The sequence below is a fragment of the Protopterus annectens genome, chromosome 8.part0 (assembly GCF_019279795.1).
Source record: "Protopterus annectens isolate FY-2018-M chromosome 8.part0, PAN1.0, whole genome shotgun sequence".
Taxonomy (NCBI): Eukaryota; Metazoa; Chordata; order Ceratodontiformes; family Protopteridae; genus Protopterus; species Protopterus annectens.
Window position 1 is genome coordinate 1,143,509,750 of NC_056741.1, and position 23,132 is coordinate 1,143,532,881.

The 23,132-nt window shown below is 39.4% G+C and overlaps 1 protein-coding gene across 1 annotated transcript in view; it reads right to left on the reverse strand.

Annotated features, from left to right (window-relative positions):
- LOC122809275 (serine/arginine repetitive matrix protein 3-like) overlaps positions 1-16,186 on the reverse strand; it is a 1,071,439-nt gene extending 1,055,253 nt beyond the window's left edge. The window contains exon 1 of the mRNA XM_044080656.1: positions 15,999-16,186. The gene's annotated coding sequence lies outside the window, so the exon portion shown is untranslated. The remainder of the gene's footprint in view (positions 1-15,998) is intronic.
- Positions 16,187-23,132: the final 6,946 nt, after the last annotated feature.

The window sequence follows — 23,132 nt, forward strand, 5'->3', positions numbered from 1 at the left end:
TAATCCAGCAAATGCTTGGTTCACTAAAGTTGCATCTTGTAGAAGGTTACAGAGTATCCGCTGCAGGACCCCCAGATTCATGAACAGTTTTTATCCAGCTGCAATAAGACTCATTAATGCAGATGTAAGTCTGGATGTATCCAAACTATAATAGATTGTTACACTCTCATTCTTTTCCTTTTTGTCATACAGTAATTCTATTTATTTATTGCAGACTAAATTAATATATTCTCATCCAAGCGCAATTCCACTCACTTCCTTATGTGCAACATCACCAATCTCACCTCTGTGTATTGTGTACTTTTCTTTCATGTGTTAATCATCTAGTAGCCTGTGTTGTTCAGTGTATATAAATAGTGTACAACCATGTGCATCAGCTACCATACATTTATTTTTGTACTATGGTTATTTCTTTAATACCTGTCATGTCTTGTCTTTTGTGTATGTTTTCCCTGTAAAAGAGCTGACACTCAGTATTTCGTTTAGGTAGCACTTGTGTTTCCTAACTGATAATAAAGTTTCTTTGAAACTTTGAATCTTTGAATTGATTTGTGTTTCGGTTTTACTTCTGAACACAATTTACATTTTTAGTGATTCTCATTTGCTTTGATGGTATTATAAAATCTGTAGCAAAATAAATTGTGAAAAGAATCGTTTTTAATGATTTTTTTTTTTAATGACTGTGCTGTGCAGCATAAAGACGCATCTCCATAAAACAGTTGCTCGCCTTTTAATACCAGCAGCTCTGTATGCTAAAAAGATAAGAATCTTCAAAGGGAATACTGAAAATGAAATGACTTCTTCCTACTCTAAAACTGATCTTTGCAATCAAATAAACTGAACTAACGCATTCATCAGGTGTCTTAACAATGAAAAGTTGTTCACTCTATTTATCATCATTCTTTTTTCAGAATGCCATTTACTTCCCAAGCACTTCTCACATTTGATTATGTACCATACTTTATTTATTTTACATTTGTTGACCAGGATAGTCCGACTGGATTCATCTCCATTTTCAGCAGAGGCCCAGGGAGAAAAGCTCAAAGATAAACATGTACAATAAAAACAATGAAATCATATTACAGTTATGGTATTGACAAAGAAAGCATGAATAGACAAGTTCAACAGGTTAGAGTTGCTCCCTGGTGATGGGGGAAAATTCAGCAGTAGTTTGAGTAATAGATTTATCACATTCATGATGAGAGTTAGCCAGGTCTGTTGCAGTGGCAAAGCCAGTTTAGTGCCAGATGTTGTACGAATTTAGTTTTAAATTGGCTTAGGAAGGAGAGCAAAGTAATATCAGCTGGAAGTGAGTTCCAGGCTTTGCCTGCAGAGTTTGCAAAGAGGGAATCATTGGCTGCATTGTTAATTTTGATTGTCCGAATTAGTAGTCTGTTCGAGGATGGAAGCAGTCTGGGATTGTTATTGGGGGTGATAATATTTTTAAGTTCTAGTGTATTTTCTGGATTATAGAGGATTTTATTAGCCATAATCAGAAGGTCATATTGGATTAGACTGGGAAGCTCTAGCCACCCAAGCTGGTTAAGGTTGATGCAGTGGTGTGTCCTAAAAGGCAGGCCAGTGGCAAACCTGGCAATGTGATTATAATAGGTTGACAGTCTATTATACAGTTCAGTTTTCTTAAAAAAACATCACACTTATGTAGTGTATTTTCACTAAAGAAAAAATGTCCAGAGCAATGGTTTAGAACTGATCTGCAACTGTAAAATACCAGTTAGTGTCATGCAGAAGGGGTAGATTTTTATCTCTGAGTCTACAGTACAGATTCACCACCAAGAGTGGCTACTGGGTTATGTGTGTGTGTGCATAGCTCTGAGACTGTGTAAAAGCAAAATGGAATACAGATATGTTTTAAAATTCTACTCTTGTTTGAGTAGGTAGTTCCAACAATACTGGATCAGTATTTCTTCACAAGGTTTGTGTTTGACCTATAGTTTGTTTTATTATATTTTATATTGCAGGGTATGCAGCTGTTTTATGTTATGAGTTGGATTATGTGAATATATTTTATCGTAATTCTGTTTGTATAATTTGCCTCTTGCATTTGATTTCTTTTGCAAGGGTAGGGTTTGCATTTTTTTGTTTTATTTTTAAATTCATTTTGAAGGAAATGTACTCATGACATGTATATGATGCTTGTACGTTTTATGTTTTTATTTTTAAATGGGAGTGTCAATAGGTAATGGATTATCATGTAGTTTTAGTGCAAGCTGTGAAAGCTTTGTGGTATTCAACTACTCCTGTTTAATGTAACACCCATTGTCTTGTACATCTCAAATAATAAATAACAGGCTAATTAATGGCACAGGTACAGTATATAACATGATGTCAGAGTGTACATAAATATTTGGTGATGTGGTTATAGTACTCATAAGTAAAATGTGAAAAAGATCTATATTATTAGTAGTATTACTCACTCCTTTATCTAGGCAAATAGAATAAATATTTGTATGTGTGTGTTTGTGTATATATATGGGTCGAATTTGTTTCATTGAATCTCATTTCACTGAATTTCATTTCACCCCGACCACTTCGCTGAAAACTCAAATTACTGAAAACTCATTTCACTGAATCTCATTTCACTGAACTGCAGTTAGTTTGAGTAGATATTGTCTTCTGGAGAGTTAGTCATTGACCTTGCAACTATGCAGATCTATTGTTTAAAATGTATTGTTTTGAAGTTTTTGGTAAAATACAATATAAAACAAGCAAGGTGGGGGGTGTTACACACATACACATATGGGGTTGTCAGTTGTTTGGTCAACTATTTTATTGAATGGCAGGATGATCCAACTGTTGTTCTGAGATCACAAACTAACTACTTTTTACAATGTTGTACAATCTCAAATTTAGGTAGCAGGGTTTATCTGAGAACAGTTTTTGCAGGATTCCAAAAGACTGAAAAAAGTGAGTTTGGATCTGATATAGTTAAGCAGCGAGGGGGAGATGCAAAGTAAAATTGTACTTCAAAGGGCAATAGGATATTCCTACTTTTCACATTGTTGTATGATCTCACATCTGGTTTATTTAAGTTTCAGGGAATGTGGGGATATATGGGGGGCTTGATGGGACAATATGTTAACTAATTTACCTACATTCATGCATGTGTGTGTTTATGTGCATATGTACTGTGGGAAAGGAATTGATTGTACAGGTTATGTTATGAATGATAAATCCTGAACCCATTTATGCATATGTGTATGTTATTATAGCATTACCCATCCCCAACCCCTCCTGACACACATATGTGTGCAAGCACATTATAATATTCATGTCAGATCAACTAATAAATCAGGCACTGAAGAAACGAACAAGGGAAGTTGGGAGTGAGCAGCTGATGTGGGCTCAAAAATCTTGGGGAATGCAGTTTGCTCTGTTCACTCTAATACTTCTACTACTAACACTTCTAGAATCAAGAGTAACAACAAGCATCATTCTGACACCAGTATGAACCAGTCCAAGAATGAAGTTCCACAAAAAACCACAATGTTGATAGAACATGTTTATTTAGTGCTTTTGTCGGATTATATCCACTGACTTCATCAGAATAATTTACAACAAATTCCACACCTATTTAAATAGAAGCACAAGATAAAACACATGACTGTGTCAACCAATTAAATACACAAATTAATTAACTATACAAAAGCTGATATTCCCAGTAAAAAAACCTAACTAGCCAAACTGTTATAAAAAACACATTGGTAAGAAAACACATTTGTAAAACAAAAATCTGTAAAAAAACAAAATAGTACAGCCTACCACATAAATAATGGTGCAAAGAATCAAAGTACATTCCAAAACTAAATGACATATGAACGTAACCTGAGAAGGCTACCAATGCTTATACTGTCATTGAAACCTGGGGGAACACAGGCATTTAATGGGTCTATATTAGAACATCGAAGTTTCAAAACTTCGAATGTTCTAATATCGACCCCTATTCAGCGAAAGCTGAAAACATCGAACATACAGAACAGTGAATTTTTTCCTAGGGAAAAAAATAGCTGTTCCAAAACACATACACACAACACAAGCACACCAAACAAACAGCAATCCACACACATACACCTAAAATCTTACAGCTAACCCTACACTAAACTATACACGCACTACTAACCATCCACTTACCTTAATCCAAACCCTAACCCTAAGGTCCATCACTATCGCACACTCACCTCACCCGTGCCCTAAGCCTAACTCACCTACCCTGCCCTAACCCTCACATCCACAAAATCACACACTTACCTGACCCGTGCCCTAACTCACCTAACCCGCCCTAACCCTCTCGTCCACACAATTGCACACATACCTGACCCGTGCCCTAACCCTAACTCACCTAACCAGCCCTAACCCTCACATCCACACAATTGCACACATGCTTAACCCGCTCCCCCCCCTATGAGACCCATGTCAGTGCTGCTGGGTCTAAAACCCATACATTAGGACAATTTATTGATTTTGCCCTTAAGGATGTTTTAAAAGGTTAAAGGCACATTTGTGTTGATTCTTGGCATTTTTTGAACAAACTAAATAGTGTAATGTTTCAAGAAAATGCCAGTTTTCTTACAGTAGATGTAACTAATTTGAATAATGTCATTCCGCATACACTCGGTCTTCAGTGGTTTGAGGAATTTTTGTTTGACAGTCATTTATTTCACAACAATGAAGTTTCAGTTTTTGTGACACTTATGGAGATGTTATTAAAAAACAACTTTTGTCTTTTTTGAAGGGCAGCACTTTCTAAAAAAGACCGGCATTGCTATAGGAGCCATGTGTACTCCTGTTTTTGCAAACATCATCATGCTTATGTGGGAGAAAAAGTACTTATTTAATTCTGAGTTGTCCGATAAGTGGACTGTATATTTGCGTTATATTGATGATTTGTTTTTCTTATGGAATGACACTGGTGAAGATGTTACATCTATTATTGGTTACCTTAATAGCACAACTGAGTTTCTGAAATTTACTTTTGTTCACAATGTTTCTGGCATCAATTATTTGGATGTGGACATCAGAAACGATTTAAATAAAAAATGTTTTGTTAGTAATTTGTACAGGAAGCCTACTTATTGTAATAGTCTCCTGCATTATGAGAGCAACCATCCAATACACCTCAAGAAAGCTATTATAAAAGGACAATTCATAAGGATTGCCAGGATAGTTAGCACAGATGGAGATTTTTTACAGCAGTGTGAGATACTTGTTGGTATGTTTATGGCTAGGGGATATCCTAGGTACTTGGTAACCCAAATACATAAGGAAGGTGCCCTTAAGAGAAGCAATCAAAGCATTGTGCCTATTTTGGGGGGTAACCCCAATAGAGATGATGGGAGTGCTTTTCACCAAAACTGACCCCTCCCAATTTTTTTTTGCCCCTATGTAACTACGTTTTTTAATGACCATAGTAGCATTTTCAGTATTTTGAAGAAAAACTGGCAGATTTTTTGTAATGACCCAGACTTATTGGAAAAAGTGGGGTCCAGCACAGAAATAGTGTTTAAAAGATGTTTTAGTATTAGACAACTTCTTGAAAGTAAGGTTGATGATGGAAGCAGTGACAGCAGGTTTGGGACTAAAAAATGTGGCTGTTGTTCACAATGCCATCTTATTCTGAATAGTGATTGCATATCAGATTCCTATTAAACCTAATGACAAATTTTCCTGTAATTCAGTAGGGGTAGTTTATGCTGCCCTGTGCCATCACTGTAGTTGCTTCTATATAGGCAAGACCAAGAGGAGGTTCAAGGACAGAATCTACGAGCATTACAGGGACATCAGAAATGGTTATGGTAATAATGCTCTATTTAAGCACATTTCAAAATATTCCTCACACTCTTTTCACTTTTTAGTTGTGGAAGGGGTAAAAAAAGACCCAAGGGGAGGTGCTTGGGAAGATTATTTAGAGTTTAGGGAACTGTGTTGAAAGGTTCGATTAAATGTCTGTGTTCCCCCAGGTCTCAATGACAGTATAAGCATTGGTAGCCTTCTCAGGTTACGTTCATATGTCATTTAGTTTTGGAAAGTACTGTGGTTGTTTGCACCATTATTTATGTGGCAGGCTGTACTATTTTGTTTTTTTACAGATGTTTTACAAATTTTTTTTTTACCAGTGTGTTTTTTATAACAGTTTGGCTAGTTAGGTTTTTTTACTGGGAATATCAGCTTTTGTTTGTTTGTGTCTTTCGGCTTTGTCCGGTTAAGGGGTCACCACAGTGGAACTCCAGTCCGCTAATGATTGGTAGTGGATTTTTACATACCTGGTTACCAGCCCTGATGCACAACCTTCAACGAAGGCATGCCCCATTCACTTATGCCTCCACACAGAAGACGCTCTAGCTGAGAATCGAACGGGACAACGTCTTGCTATGAGGTGACAATGCTACCGCAGCACCACCACCGCAGTATCATGGAATATCAGCTTTTGTATAGTTAATTAGGTTGTGTATTTAATTGGTTGACACAATCATGTGTTTTACCTTGTGCTTCTATTTAAATAGGTGTGGAATTTGTTGTAAATTATTCTGAAGAAGTCAGTGGATATAATCCAATGAAAGTGCTAAATAAACCTGTGGTCTATCAACGTGGTGTTTTTTGTGGAACTTCATTCTTGGACTGGTTCATACTGGTGTTGTAGTCCTTTTTGTTTTGGTTCTAAGCATCATTCTGAGTTACTTACTTCTTTATCTAGGTCAGTAGAATAAGTATTTATCCACATATACGTGTGAGTGCACACATGCATGCCAAGTGCCACTATAATACACATTCTCTACTCACTCTGGAGTCCCAAGCAGAATGTAGTGCTGTAGCCATATCCATGCAAATGTGTGGAAGCATTCATGCATTGCTTTTGTAATACATGTGCTCTTTTTTCAGCCTATGCATGTGAAGCTACCAATGAGAAATGCTAAGGAAGTAAAAAATATCCAGCTTCCTGCAGGATGATAATTGCAGTTCTCTTGCTCTTTCTTGCCCCCCCCCCCCCCCCCATGGCACATCCACTGCCAGAGGAGGGAGAAGGAAAGAACAAGTTGATAAAAGGAAGAGGAATGGACTAAAAGAAAAATGAAAATAATAAAAGTAAATAATAACAATAATAATAAAAATAATACAATGCACATCCAGACTTGCAGTGCAGGAATGTGGTGCAATTTAGTAACCAGATAACAGGAAAAAATGCAAGTCTAATCAAGAGTAACTACCCCCTTACAATACCGAGACAATAAATATTCATACACACACACACACACATATATATATATATATATATATATAAAACTGATATATATATATATATATATATATATATATATATAAAATGAAATAAAAGATATTTTACAAAATTCTGCACTAACTCCCATTTCTACATTAGCTATTAGTGAATCCTTCCTTCCTGAAATAAGAAACAATGAGATGCACTGTCTTAAACTAAATTGTAAATCCATTACAATGTGAGATACAGAAGTATCCTGTTTTTTGTTTATTTTGTTCTTTATTTCTTTGTTGTTTATAGCACTTTGTGTACTGTGTATTTTTTCTAGCTAGTTTCACTGTGTGTGAGGTATTAACTGGAAATTGTCCACTCATTAAGCATCTGTTGGGTTGTTTGTTTATGATAACTTGTTGCAGTTAAACTCTTTTTTCTAGTGGCTCCTTTAGCTGTTTAAAACTTTCATTTAAAGGCTCACTGCTGCTTTTCAGCTGTGAGTAACATTTCTGCAGTTTGTTTCTCACCCTCCCTCCCTGTTGGTATAGTGGTTTTATAGTTGGTGGCTTTGCAGTTGCCCGCCCCTAGTGTAAATTTGATCTGGGAACCTCCTCCCAGTCTGGTGTCATTACCTCATTCTACCCAGTACAGGGAGAGCATTTGAGAAGGCCAATCAGCTTAGTTTCTGCTACTCCTTTCTCACTTTCCACAAAAAAAAAAAAAAAAAAAAAATTATCTGCTTTTACTGTATTTGTGTTTTTTCCTACTTTATTTTGCTTTTGCGTCATCTTAAAAGTACTCAATTGTATTTATTACTGCTTGGTGTAACTCATTCTAAGCCTTTTAGTTTAAGCACCTGGGCTTCAGACCAGTTTTACATTAAGAAGGTTTGTGGTCTGCACTATAGTGGCAGAACAGGTAGCTTACATCCTTCTAAGTTGGGAACTGCTGATTGAGGCCTCAGTGCCTGTTATTCTAAAAGTGTATTAACTGAAATTGGTACACCTTGTTTGCTGTAGCATAGACTAGATCCAGACCTGCTGAATCTAGCTTTGTTTGTATAACTTGAGCACTAATCCAGGCATTCTTTAAAGTATTCAGCTGTATTTATTACTGCTGGTAGTAACTTGATTAAAGTGTAGCTATCATTTCTAAGTCTTTTGGATTAAGCACTTGGGCTTCAGACCAGTTATTTTACGTTAAGAAGGATTGCGGTCTGCACTCTTGTGAGAGGAGAGGCTGGACTCTGCCCTTCTGAGCAGGGAATTTCTGGTTAAAGGCTTATAGTGCCTGCATATTCTAACTGTTCTTACTGAAATTGGTACACCTTGTTTGCTGTACCATAGACTAGATCCAGGCCTGCTGAATCTAGCTTTGTTTGTATGCTTGTTGTTTGTTTATTTCCCTGAAATGCTAATTCCACCTAAAATGCGGCCTTGTAGCACTTCTGTGGATCCCTAGTGATATCTGCATTGCTTACTGTACTTATTTCCTTGTTTCACTTGAAAGAAAGTTACTGTTTGTCATTTTTGCATTTACGTTACCTGTAACACATTGCATTTAAGTTACCTGGCACTTGCTCACTAAAGCAATTATATAAGTCAGCTCTAAAAAATTAAAAGCACTACACCCTCACAAACTCCCCTTGAGTACCTTGTTCCCCATTGGCCCTTTTTTTCAATTATAGAGGAATTCCCAATACTATTCTAGCATGTCCAAAGGTCAGTTGTCAATCTCCTCTTCGGTCCAGCTGGTGAATCTGGGAATCTTGAGGCAATGTTACAACTGCCTCATGTACACAGACAACCCTCTCCTCCTCCCAACAAATTCCAACACATGTGAGAGATGCAACCATATAGCCAAACTAGAGGCTAAGCTCTCTCAACTCAGTACTGGCGTAACCAGTCAGGAGGAGAAGGAAACCACACTCACTACAATTCCAGTCTCACATAGACCTACCACGACAACAAACCAAACACATAAACACACAAAAACATACTCGGAGGCTCTAAATAAAAATCTGCCTAAGCAGCAGAGACCTCCAAAACAGACACCCAAGCAACCGCTACCCCAAAACAAAACACGTGCAACACATAGCTCACAAAGCCAGTGTGCCGAACAGTCACAGCCCTTAAGGCTAAACAACACACCTGATACACTTGTAATAGGTGACTCTATCGTCAGGCACACTGGCGTCCGCTCACCAGGCTGAACAAGGAGAAGGTCACGGTGAGCTGCCTGTCGGGTGCTAGGATCCGCCACATAACACAAGCACTCAGGTCACTCCAAGGCAAGTACAAATATGACTCAGTCATTGTCCATGCTGGTGTGAATGACCTGAGATGTACCTCCCTGGACTACATGAAAAGAGACATAGAGGAGCTCTCTGAGCATGTAGCCCAGGCCGGTATGACCCTGACCTTGAGTGGCATCTTACCCTCACCAAGAATGATGCCACAATATGAAGACAAGATGATCAATTTCAACAATTGGCTTGTGTTGGTGTCATTCAAAGGGGATCCAATGCCTGTCAGCCTGGGATGACATGCTCGACAAGCCACGATGCTTCACTAGGGACGGCTTGCACCTGTCACCCCTCGGCTTTCAGATATTGGCAAAGGCTCTTGCTACCCCCATAGTGCCTTTTTTAGGCAAGGCTCAAAAGACAAACCCACCTCCATAGGTATCACAAGGGATAAGAAACTAAGAGTAATGCTACTCAACGCCAGAAGTCTAAACCTCAAGATGCACGCACTCGAAACTCTCCTTAGCATGGAGGACATCGATATCTGTGCAGTAACAGAAAGCTGGTTCAAGGCTCCCAAGAACAACCCAGCACTACCAGGTTATACCTCATACCATGCTTTTTGGCCCCAAAACTTGGACCGAACCACAAAAGGAGGGGGAGTATCAATATTCGTCAAAGATACCCACACCTCCAGGTTGGTGGCACAGCACGAAGAATCAGAGACTATCCATGTGCAACTAACTGTGGGTAAAACTGCCTTCCAGTTTATAGCCTGCTACAGACCACCCTCCCAAACACAGGAACCCCACTCGGCCTTCCTGAGAATACTGGAAAATATGAAGGTCTCTCCAAACACCATTATATTGGGTGACTTCAACTACCCAAACATAGACTGGGAGCATTACTCTAGCTCCAACACCCTAGCCCAAAGGTTCCTAGAATTTATAAACTCAAATGCTATGGAACAACTTGTTACCACTCCCACAAGAAGGGAAAACATACTGGACCTGTTCATCACCAACATGGGGACACTATGCTCCAGACCAGAAGTGTATCCCTCACTGGTAAGATCAGACCATAAACTAATCTCACTGGATATTCACATCCCGACCCCACCCCCTGCCCAGAAAACCACAGTGAAAAACTTCTCTAAAGCTAATTTCACACGCCTCAAAACCGAGGCGAAATCCTTCAAAGCCCCCGGGCCTGTGGAAAATACAGCCCAGACCGCAGAATCCTTTATAAACACATTCTATGAACACCTTCAGGAATGCATGGATCATGCAATCCCAAATAAAACCAAGACCCAATCCTCCAAAGGCAGACGTCCTGTCTGGTGGACACCAGCCATAAACAAACTATACAATAGAAGGAGGAAGCTACTACATGATAGAGCAAAATCCCAAAAAGGGAAGGCATCTCTGATCAGTATTAGCAAAAAACTACGGGCACTCATAAAATCGTCTAAGGCCAGCTTCGAGAGGAAAATTGCACAGGACACTAAGGATAATCACAAGGATTTCTTTAGTTATGTTAGGAACCTGGGTGGGAATTCCCAGATATGCTCAGAATTAGTCCAAAATGACAAAAAATACACCGAGCCCACAGACATTGCCAACATCCTAGCTGACAGGTTCAGTGCAAACTTCTCCCCCCCTCCCCACCAAAAGGGCAAATATCTATCCCAACAGAGTGCTGCCCCCCTGACATCTCAGATGCTCAAGTAAGAGCCGCCCTCTCCAAAGCAAAAAACACAGCATCAATGGGACCAGATGGTGTCCCGGGCTGCGTCCTACATGAACTCCAAGAAGAGCTAAACCCAAACATAAAACTACTGTTCAGTCTTAGCCTTACTACAGGATATGTACCCAAAGAGTGGCGTACAGCAACAGTGGCCCCTCTCCACAAAGGTGGTGCCTCAATGGATCCTGGAAACTATTGCCCCATAAGCCTGACTAGCTTGGTCTGCAAAGCTATGGAAAGGATCATCATGGACCTCATAAAGATATTGGGGACCTACAGACACTGGATCCTATCCAGTTTGGCTTTGTTAAGGGCAGATCCTGCCTCTTAAACCTGGCTGATTTCTTTGAAACAGTCACCAAGGCCATTGACGAGGGGAAGGTGGTCCACACAGCCTACCTGGACCTCGCAAAAGGCTTCGATACAATACCCCACTCGGGCATTATAGATAAGCTCACCAGCTTAAATATAAACCCCTATGTCACTTGATGGGTTGCAAACTGGCTCAAGGACAGAACCCACATGGTTCGAATTGCTGGAGCCATGTCAGACTCCAAACCAGTTACAAGTGGTGCACCACAAGGCTCAGTCCTGGGACCTCTCTTGTTCAGTATATATTTCTCGGCGGTACAGGCCAACACGGAAGGACTGTGGCTGACCAAGTTCGCAGATGACTGCAAACTGGGCGCCATAATCAACTCTCCAGCCGACACAAGCATCCTCCAAAAGGGCCTCATAGAAACAGACAACTGGTGCCAGAGCCATGGCCTCAAGCTAAATGCCAAAAAGTGTATAGTCATCCCCTTTGGCAAAAACAAAGTGCCCACAAATTACCACATAGGTGGTAATCCATTAAGTACAGAAAAAGTCATTAGGGACCTGGGGACTCAAGTTGATAGCAATCTCTCATTTGACAACCACATGGCCAAAGTGGTTAGGAAAACATTTTATATAGCCCACCTAATCATGAAGAGATTCACATCTAGATCAGGGGAGGTCATCGTGCCTCTTTACTCATCCCTCATCAGGCCCATAATTGAGTACAATGCCTCTTTTGGGATGTAACTTACCAGACACCTGCAGCAACTGGAAAGACCCCAAAAGTACCTCACCAAGAGGATCAAAGGGCTCAAACAGATGCCATATGCTGCCCGGTTAAAGAAACTCCAGCTCTACTCAGTGGCATACCACCTGCTCAGAGGTGATCTGTGCCTGACGTATAAAGCCATGTCCAACCCGGAATTAATGGACATGCTGCACCTCAGAAAATCCAAATCCCATCAAGCTCTGGCCGAGAGACTTGAACCTCAGCACTGAAATAAATAGGACATGCTGGAGGGACAGATTCATAACCCAGAGGCTCCCTTCACTCTGGAATAAAATCCCAGTCCAGGTTAGGCAGAGTCCCACATTGACTCTCTTCAAGAGGAATCTTGATGAGTGGATGGGAGATCGTAGGTTTACCCCGGCTATCACTTCTGTGTCACTGTTAGACAGAGGCAAAGTATACTAACCTCAAAAAAAGGCATAGCAAAATTAATTTAAAATGGGTGGCGAAAGCCAAACACACTCTGGCTAGGCTTATAAATGCCCTAGGGCAGATAGCCTAGTATGAACCTATGAACCTATGTTCCCATGAAACAAAAGTCACGTTTCTTAAACTGCCATGTAGGAACTGTAAAAGCAATTCACTGTACAGCACAATGGGAATAATGTGTATGTCATCAAATGCCCGAGTCAAATCATGTGGCATTATTTACATACAGTGTATCATGTTGTCTTTTCATGCACTCATTTTAAAATGTAGGTTTTGTTGCCCATCTTCTGTGGGAACTGTGGCCTTTTCTGACACCAACCCCCCCCCCCCCACAGGCACATCCATCCTTCTCACTCCAACTACATCAGATGAGCCATCCACATATTATACCCATGTCACCAGAGTCATATTCAAAATGTATCCTTCTATACCAATGAAGGTGGTCTAACAACTTCCAAGACTCTGAAATAAGCTTCATCTAGCAGTATGAAGAAGTTGGTCATTAACTTGACTTCAGAAATAATCTTATATATGTATATATGGAAAATAGAAATGCCAGAATGAGATTAATACAGTCAACATTACTGATAGACAACAGGTCATAAACTTATGAGCCTTGTGTTTTATTTGGAAAAACTACTTTGCTAATTCATTGCTGTATCACATGACTACGTCTGACTGCAAATCCAACAATTCACCTAAATGAAGGATTCTGAACAGAGATGTCTATTCTGAAATATTCAAAACAAACATCAAAGATTTTGAAGGCAGATAGAGTCTGCAATCTGTTATCCTTACAATATATGAGGGAGCCGCACAGACAATTATAAGCAGCACAACAATATTTACCAGGAAATTATTCTTCAAGAGCTATAGAGGAAATTTTTTGACCTCGATAGAAAACATCAAAAAGTCATAATCATCTGTGCACACCTCAACAAGTATTATTTGGGTTATTGCTATACCGATTATTCAAAGTAAATGGATTGTTCTTAATGTTATGTATTTTTGAATATGAGGGTAAATAAAGCAAAGAAACAGAAAGGTTTACTGTTACAAAAGCCATACTTAACTCTTCTTTTTTCATTTCTAAGTACAATATGTGAAAATAATGGTTTATTTTAATTTGAAGAAATTGTACTTATTTTTATATCAGTCTTCATTTTCATTTATACTTCCACTTCACTTCATGTTGGTGTAGTGTATGGTGTACTTTCATTTTATTTAAAATATCATAATACTCTTCTGCAGAGATAAGGAATGTGATTTGTCCACCTGTGCACCAGTAGAACATCTCATCTTGTATATTTATAGTAACAGTACTTTTGCAGAGTAGAGTTGTGTGCTTATTCCTTATGTTTTATGAGTGAATCTGAAACAGTTCTGTCTAAAACAGCACTATGTACTTTTGGCTAGTAGTGAGTGCAAAATTGTTCCTGGATGAACATATGTATATTGACAGCGGCAGAATTACATTAAACTTTACATTGCACTAATAAACAGATTTTAAAAAAGTACAGCAAAGACTAATAAGAAACACACCAAAATCAGTAAAATTAATTTCTTATTACAAAAATCAACCTGTCATAGATGTCAGGATCCTGCAAAAGTAATTCTGCAAGTATTTACTCCCAAGATGTATGAGCAAAGATATGGTTGCTGCTGTAATGCAAAAAAATCTAGAATAATGCAAAGTAAGGACTGCCTGATGGCCCAACAGACAAACCTATGCTCCACACACTTGATTTTTTTCTGTGTTACTTCCATAACTCCTAAATGTGTTTTCTTTCCATGCAACCACCACTACATCTGTAGAAAAAATGTTCTCGCTCTCTCTGCCTGTAAGATATGAACTACATAAAAGTTTCTGTCACAAACTCCCTTTTCTTCTTAGAGGTATACATTTTATAAGTTTATTTCAGTTGTTTTCATGTGGCTGCCGATGCCAATTCTGCACCATTTCCTGTATTCTATGAACTGCTACCAACCAGCCTGTCAAACTCTTTTGCTGAGATGGAATTTCATCAGCTTAAGCATCTGTCGCATACACAGCATAATTCTTTCTCCTGATTTGTGGCATAACACTGATGTGTAGCAGCATTATAAGTGCATCTCGTTAAGCCTGAACCATAAATGTTATGTGTATGACAGTTTTAATTGTTTTAGAAAGGATGTTTTTTGGCGATGTTGCCAAAGACAATATTTTTGGAAGTCCGGTGTAAAAATTTATAATTAAAGTTCTTCTTCAAAGAAACATGATATTTTTCATAAAATAAGCATATGGTACAAGGATGTTCACCCTGTACTGACATTCATGTTCAGCGTAAAACAGCATGCCTCAGAATGAAAATAAACACCCCTCCCCCACGACAAGCACAGAATAGCTCAACAATGCTTACTGCTAATCCCCTTGGTTGCCTCTAAAAGGACTGTGCTGCTACAAATCTAGTGCTGACCACCAGTTTCAATGTTGAGATGGAGAATGTCTTGGTAATTCTATTTTTGCTTCTATAAGATAAGTTACCTGACAACGGAACCCGGGTCACTTGTCAAGTAGAAGGTAACGGCTTGAAGTTTTCCGATTTGCTTAGTTCATTGTTGACTAAACGACAGCAAGAAATTCATGAATGGGACTGCATAGACTTCCTATTACAGTCTCTTATGTTCTCATCTTATTCCATATATGGACGCATTTGCTATTAAGTCGAGCTTGACCTTAGCTAAGCTCCAATTGCTTTTCTCTACAGCACCATCTGCTCAGCAAGCAGAAAATCAGATGCATCGTACACACACAGCCCTCTACATGTATCAATTCCAGTTGCATTTTTTACAGTCTAAGGCTAAGCCCACAGTTAATTTCAAATGAAACTTTTTAAATCTATAGCTGAGGAAAGCTGCTGAATGAACAAGCGGACATCACACGGCACTAAGACACATTTAGACATACAACTTTGCAACTTGCGTGGTTTACAAAACCCTTACAACTGGAAACAATTTAGCGTTATTAAAATATGCACGTGACACTTGCTATGCATACGGAAGCAATTCACAGCAAGTATCCAAACACGAATTAGGTCAGTTGTTAAACAACACCGGTGCACAGTAAGAGAGGCTTCTCTATACTCTTATGGGTCTCTTCATTCCCCATATTAGACGTCACTACAACAAGGTGGAAACAGCCTGCCTGGACTGGGTTTCTCCTGTAGAAGCACTGCTGTGCGAAAATGAAAGAGTTTACCTACCAGCTGACGTCTTCTTGTCCCCAAGGCCCTTTTCCTAGACCGGTCGTTTGATAGCTCGCCTTGTTTGTGTTAAACGTTCTGCTATCTGCAGTTCCTTGGCTCTCTGTCCTTCTAGTTCCTTGTCCGCTGTCCCTGGTGCTGAACAGTTCGTAAGCGCTGAAAAGCTGGACAGCTCACTCGGGCGAAGCGAGGCGCATGGGTGACTAGAGTAACGGTGTTTAGCCCCGCCCATTCTGTTTTTTTCACTTAGATCCGCTCTCTTCAGGCTGGGAGGATGAAAAACACCCAGATGATCACATTCGTGCGTAATTATTTTGCTAGCTGAAAAAAGGTTCGCGTTTGTAGGAGGTGCTCAACAATGAGCCATTCTTCTTCGCTCATCTCCACGCCACGGTTGTTTCTATTTTAGGTGGTTTAGTTTCGGGTTGACACCTTTTCAAATGGCCAAACGCCAAAGTGGGACATTTTTGGTACAAACATCAGATTTTACAGGCCGACACATACCCACGGTCAGTACAAAGGTTAGAACTTAACTTTTTTGCCTAAATAAAAGCTTATTTTTGTAATATTTTAGTTGCTTATTCTGTTTCTTATAACATTTAGGTATTTTAGATACAGAATAACTGCTTTATGCAACTATTACATAAAATATAGGAAATAGTTTTGTCCTAAAATCTCAGGATATTTGCCATTTTTGCAATTTTTTGTCAGGACACAACAGCCCAAAGAGGGACTGTCCCTCGCAAAGTGGGACAGGTGGTAACCCGAGTTTAGTTGCAGAATATAACTGGTTTGTGTGAAATACTGATGATCAACCCCATACCTGATTATGAGGAACAGTTCCTCAATTCAAATTAATACAAAAAATCCCTCTTTCACTATGAAATGATTTTTCATTTATTAATTGGTAAATTACCAATACAACTAACTATAACATATTTATTCATCAAAATAACTTGTTAAATAAGAAGTAAGACATTGTAATAAGGCTACGAACTTTCTAAATGAAGTTATTAGCAAGTATTTTGCCCGTTTCTCCCACATTATGAGACGGAGTGTTCCGCATTCTGGAGATGAAAGGGTGAGAGTGTGTGAGGCTATAAAAACGTGTAAAGCAGTGCAACATTTTAAGTAGCGGAGAGTTTTTGTCCAAGAGGTACAATTCTCCCATGCACTCACTAAACAGCAGTGCCTTCCTTCCTTTAAACCCAATATGCATCTTCCAGACCAGCCATACCTCTCAAGTGTACCTCATTACGAGGAATGTACCTCATTTGGGGTCTTAAAAAGTTCATATTCCTCGAAGTTCCTCAAAGTTCCACATTGAAAGACTCTGTCACACATTCAGTGTTAGGAATTTTTTTTAAGTGAAATCCATTGTAAATAGAAATGAATCATATTAATTCATTAAAATATCTTCTTTATAAGTAAAACCAGCATATTTTAACCATCCTATGACCTTCCTAGTTGAAGTTGTTAGTAAGTCATTAGTATGTGTTCCACATTTTGCACATTTGTTCCACATTATGAGGGCTAGTGTTCCTCATTTTGGACATGGAAGGTTGAGAGCTATGAGACCAGCTCATATCCCTTTCCTTACCTGTTCCCGTTCTTACAGTTTGGGTTTCAGCTAACCCACTCCAAATACCTGTACACATATTGCAGCAGCTCTTCTTCCTTATTATTTACTTTACTTCATTACTACCTCAGAGCAAATGCCATACATAAACAAAAGACATGGATGGATATAGTGGACTAAATGGCTGCAGCCAACTGTTTTTACCAATTAACCTAATCAACTAATTGGAAGTCTATCATTCCAGAAAATATGCAGGGAGGTCAATAGCAGATAGCTAATCACTTAAGCACTACAATAATTGTAGCACTGTCATTATTTGGCACTACAGCATTAACATAAGTTCTACAACAATTTAAGTTCAACCAGTTTCTTCCTTGGGCCACCTTACAATATGCTAAAAGGAGGTGGCATACCCCCCCCCCCTTTGGGGGCCATCTGCCTTGTAGGTGGCTCAGCTGGTAAGCTCTTTAGCCTCCCATCTAGTTACTTTTGGCCTCCCTCACCTTTCCTGCCATCTACTTACATGACTGTGACAGTGTCACTTGTGCTACTGAACTGAACCCACTCATGAAGGCAAAAACTCTGAAAAGTCAAGTGGAAAACTAGGGAATTCCATTTTAACCCCCTAGTGGGCACCCTGCCCAACAGTTAATCTGGCCTTCACTTGTTGCTTTAAAAAAGCTGCTTTTGTGAAGAGTGAGCAAGGTGGCTACCAGCTGTCCATTATACCTACAATGAAAAAGGCCAGCCCCCAACTCCAGCCTTTTCACTCCACCTCACCAGACTTCCTTCTCCACTATGACTCTCCTACCTCATCCCATCTCTACCTGGCCCTACACCTGTCCCTTATTACCCCCCCCCCCAATGACATCTGTCATCAAAGCTGAACCTGCCTAGCAGAAATTGCAGCTGGCTATTACCTGCTCACCAGTGTGTGTGTTGTCCAAGACTGGGTACAGCTCTCCCATGTATTCACTAAGCAGCAATTCCTTCCTTCCCTTACCTCACCTGTACAAGTTTTTGGCCAGCCCATTTCACCATCATGCCTTGACAAATACTGCAACAGATCTTCCACTTTCTTATTTATTTCAATTCATTGCTACTTTATAGGAAATGCCATTAATATATAAAAGACACAGACACAAGTAGTAGGCTAATTGCCAGTTATCAATTTAATTGGAATTCAAATATTTCAGATGTGTTTGCAAGTAAGGGATTTCAGGGAGGCTATTATCAAATGGCTATATTACCTCAGCTCAAACAATTCCTTTCTCAGAAAAAATAGAAGTTGGGAGGGTGGCCTAATTGCTAAGGTGTTTGCCTTACAAACACAAGGTGCAGAGTTTGAGTGTCACAAGGGATAATTCGCTAGGCTTAAAATGGCTCACAAGGGCAGTTATCTTAGTACTAACCTATGAACCTAAATGCAACAACACAGAATGTATTACCTAACCAAAACTCACTAACTATAGCTTCCTTTCTTTTACCTCTCTATATTAACCTCACTACATACCATGGATGACCACTTATATATATATATATATATATATATATATATATATATATATATATATATGTGTGTGTGTATATATATATATATATATATATATATATATATATATATATATATATATATATACACACACACTGTGGTGGTGGTGGTGCTGCGGTAGCATTGTCGCCTCTCAGTAAGACATTGTCCTGTTCGATTCTCAGCTAGAGCATCTTCTGTGTGGAGACATGCATGAATGGGCATACCTTCATTGAAGGTTGTGCATCAGGGCTGGTAACTCAGCACGTAAAAATCTACTGCCAATCATTAGCGGACCGGAGTTCCACTGTGGTGACCCCTAACCGGGAAAAGCCGAAAGACACAACAACATATATATATATATATATATATATATATATATATATATATATACACACACACACACACACACACACACACACAGATATACTTCACAATGCCAAATTTCTGAAAGATCGAATTTCATATGGCGGAGACCATATGATCGAACTTTCAAAACCTCAACATTGTAAAATAAATCCACAAAAAAAAAAAAAAAACTTTCTCACCATTATTGCAAGGGTGTAAGTCCCCCTCCACACTGCCACTACTTAAATATACCAACTCCGAGATTGCACTACAGTGAGGAAAAGGGAAATCTCCCATTCCACCCTGTATGCAAATCTCCGTTCATAACATCAAGATTCCGAAACCTCGATCATATGGTCTCGGCCATATGAAATTCGATCTTTCAGAAATTCAGCATTGTGAAGTGTTCCCGTATATACACACACACACACACACACACACACACACACACACACACACACACACGCACACACACACATATATACTGGGCATGTATGATCTCTGTACTACTCCAGTAAACAAGCAAATAAAGAGATACATTGGAAAATGTAGGTATGTTACCTTTTGATGGACTATTTTACTGTTCCAATCACAGCTATGTGGATTATATCTGCATTTGTCTGTTGAATCACTATGTATTGGGTTTTATATGATAAAAGATGATTATTGCAGTGAGTTGTTTTAAAGTTTTATCAATGTTTGTGAGTAGAAATTTATTGCATTGCAGAAGCCGTCTTAAATTTCTACATTTGATGACACATATGTAATGTTTAAGCTACATTTTTTTCATTACAAACTTTACGTGAGAGTTGATGCCTCGTGGACAAATTACAGTTGTTCTGTTTGATGCACGTTTGTGATCACATCTGTCTCGTTTGCATGTAGTGTCTGACATGAAGTGACATTTCAAAGAGCAGGAAATAGAGGTATTTATCTTTGTTTGCAGGTGGTGCAGTGCTGATGGGATATGGAGACAGTCAGGTGCTTTGACACAGAAGATAAGCTGAGTGGGTGGCCAGCATAAGTGGTGTGGGTGGACATGGCTACTTCAGCAATGAAAACCAAAGATGGGTATAATATTAAAGACCAATGAAGAGGAAGGCACAGGACATTGCAAGAAAGTTGGAGAACACCACCACCTGGCAGAGAGCTCAGCACAGATGACACACTCCTACTGGCTTTGGTTCATGAGGGATTTATAAGTAACTTTCTTTGTTGTGTGCATGTGGGTGTACCACAGACAGCAAGTTAGTATGCCCCTCTTAATACACCTATATATTTTCCACTTAGAGGGTATTCTATATTACACAGGTACTGCCTTTATTGTGCAACCTGCAACTGGACAGTATCAGACTGAACAAACTAGTATCCCAGTATATATCTGCAACATCACAGAGTTCCATTAGGAATAGTGTATGTGTGTCTGTCTATATGATTCACTTGGGGACCATCATATATATCTGACTATGCATTTCTATTATAAGTTCCATGTCACCTGTGAGTATTGCATAGTAGACTATTTTGGGCTCCCAAAATGGTGAGCAGCTGAGGCCCAACAGCTGTGGGTTTGACTGCTTACAAACTACAAGGCTGATGATGCTACCTTTGCTTGTATGCTGGCTAAGTCTGTAGCAGTCTGAGGCTGCAAATGGAAAAGACCAGATTTACAGTGGTGTAGAGCACATATCCTCTGGACACAGACACAGATTGTGGGTGAGTCTCAGGCAGTTGATAGGGTATAGAGGATGTATCAGCTGGAATGCTGACATAGACTATGAGTAAGTCTTAGACGGGGTGATCACATGCTGAGAAAACTGAGGCCGGTATCTCATCAACACTGGCTGTTGGGGACTTGTGCTGCAGAGTGCAGTTAGAGCCCTTCAGGTGGGTATAGCTCACAGTACACTGGATAATTGTCTAAGACAGGCCATGCTGATATGTCAGGGATGTACATCTGCACTGTTGCAACTTGCATCTGGATGTGCTGCGGCCTCATTACAGTGGGAACAGAAAACAGCATCAAAAGTGGATTACTACTCTGTATGGGGATGTTATAGCTCCAGTCAAACATGGTATCTTTATGAAATGTTAGGACCCACTTCAGTGAGTTCCATATTATGGAGACTCAATGCTAAAAAACAGATTTGTATATACCAAGTCTAAGATTGTTATTTCTCAGAAGGTTCCTCTTTCTCTGATATATGGTAATCATGGGGTCGGTATATACAAGTTAGGGAGGGTGAAGGCTGGAACCCCCCACATTGGGGGTGCAAGGGGTTTACCCCCTGCAAAAGCAAGTTTAAAGGAGAAGAGAAATGTTCAATATTCACTGTTCTGCTTTTTCAGCCTTTTTTTTCATGTCTAGGCACACTCTGCTAATGGTGCTAACATTTCAATAGGGAGCCATCAAACAGAGATTCACAGATTCATGAGCTCTAACAAAAAGGGGATTGCAAAGAGTAGACTGCACTATGGACTGTCTCCTACACATAAACAAAAGGCATGCTCTGCAACAAAATGGAGATAAAGTAAAGCATATGGCTGCTGCTGCTACCACCCAGCAGTTACAAATGTGCAATAATACCTTTATAAGACTGAGGTTCATATGCTCCACAATATTATCCGTAAGCTTTTGCAGCTACAAACAGCCATGCTGCAAAAGTAGCAGCCACTGTTTCACACCCCTCAGAAGCCTGGTGAAGTGGTACATTAAAGGATGGGTCATTTTCTTCAAAGCCCATCAACATTTACAGGACATCCTCTCCACAACACGTGGAAGACCACAGTCTCTGGGAAGCCTCTCACTGGTACTATAAGAGCTGCTGCTGCTAACTCTCTGATGTCTTTTTGAAGAGGTAGGATATGCTTGTTCCTCATCACCAGCTTAGGGAGGTTACCAATGGAGGACATAAATGGGAGGGTACAAGTAAATGAACACCAACGAGATGTCAGTGTCATACAAAGCACATGATCAGAGAAAGAACTTAGGGGTTTTATCTGCTGTAGGGACTTTAATGCACCTGCACTGTCTGCTTGGGAGATGATAATTCCTTACTTTATGGATTACCATGTTACAAACCACTATACACACACACACACACACACACACATATATATATATATATATATATATATATATATATATATATATATATATATATGTGCATATGCATGATTTATATATATATATATATATATATATATATATATATATATATATATATATATATAACATTATTGTGACAAGCTAAAGTTGCACATACTTATATGAACACCTGCTTGATCAATGAATCCCCACACTTTCTGGGCTGCAATCCATCACTGCTAGTGGGCAGGTTGACAGAGTTGACTGCATGTCATCCAGGTGTTGCAGTGGGTGTCTGGGGTCATCACCTGAAAGATGTAGTGCTGCACTTATGTAGGCCTGGTTCTGCAGGATGCAGCAGGTCATAAATATCTGATATATCTTGGCTAGGGTGTAATTTATGATTTCTCCCAGAGTCATCCAAACAATAGAACCTCATTCTAATATGAACAAAGACATGTTTAGTAATGTTAAGACACCTTCTGCGAGACATGTTATAGTCTTCCAGCTGGGGTGTGAGGAGCAGACTGGCATGAGTACCCATGGTTTGAGATGGCATCCAGCATCCCCTAGGAGCTTCTTGTGATGTAG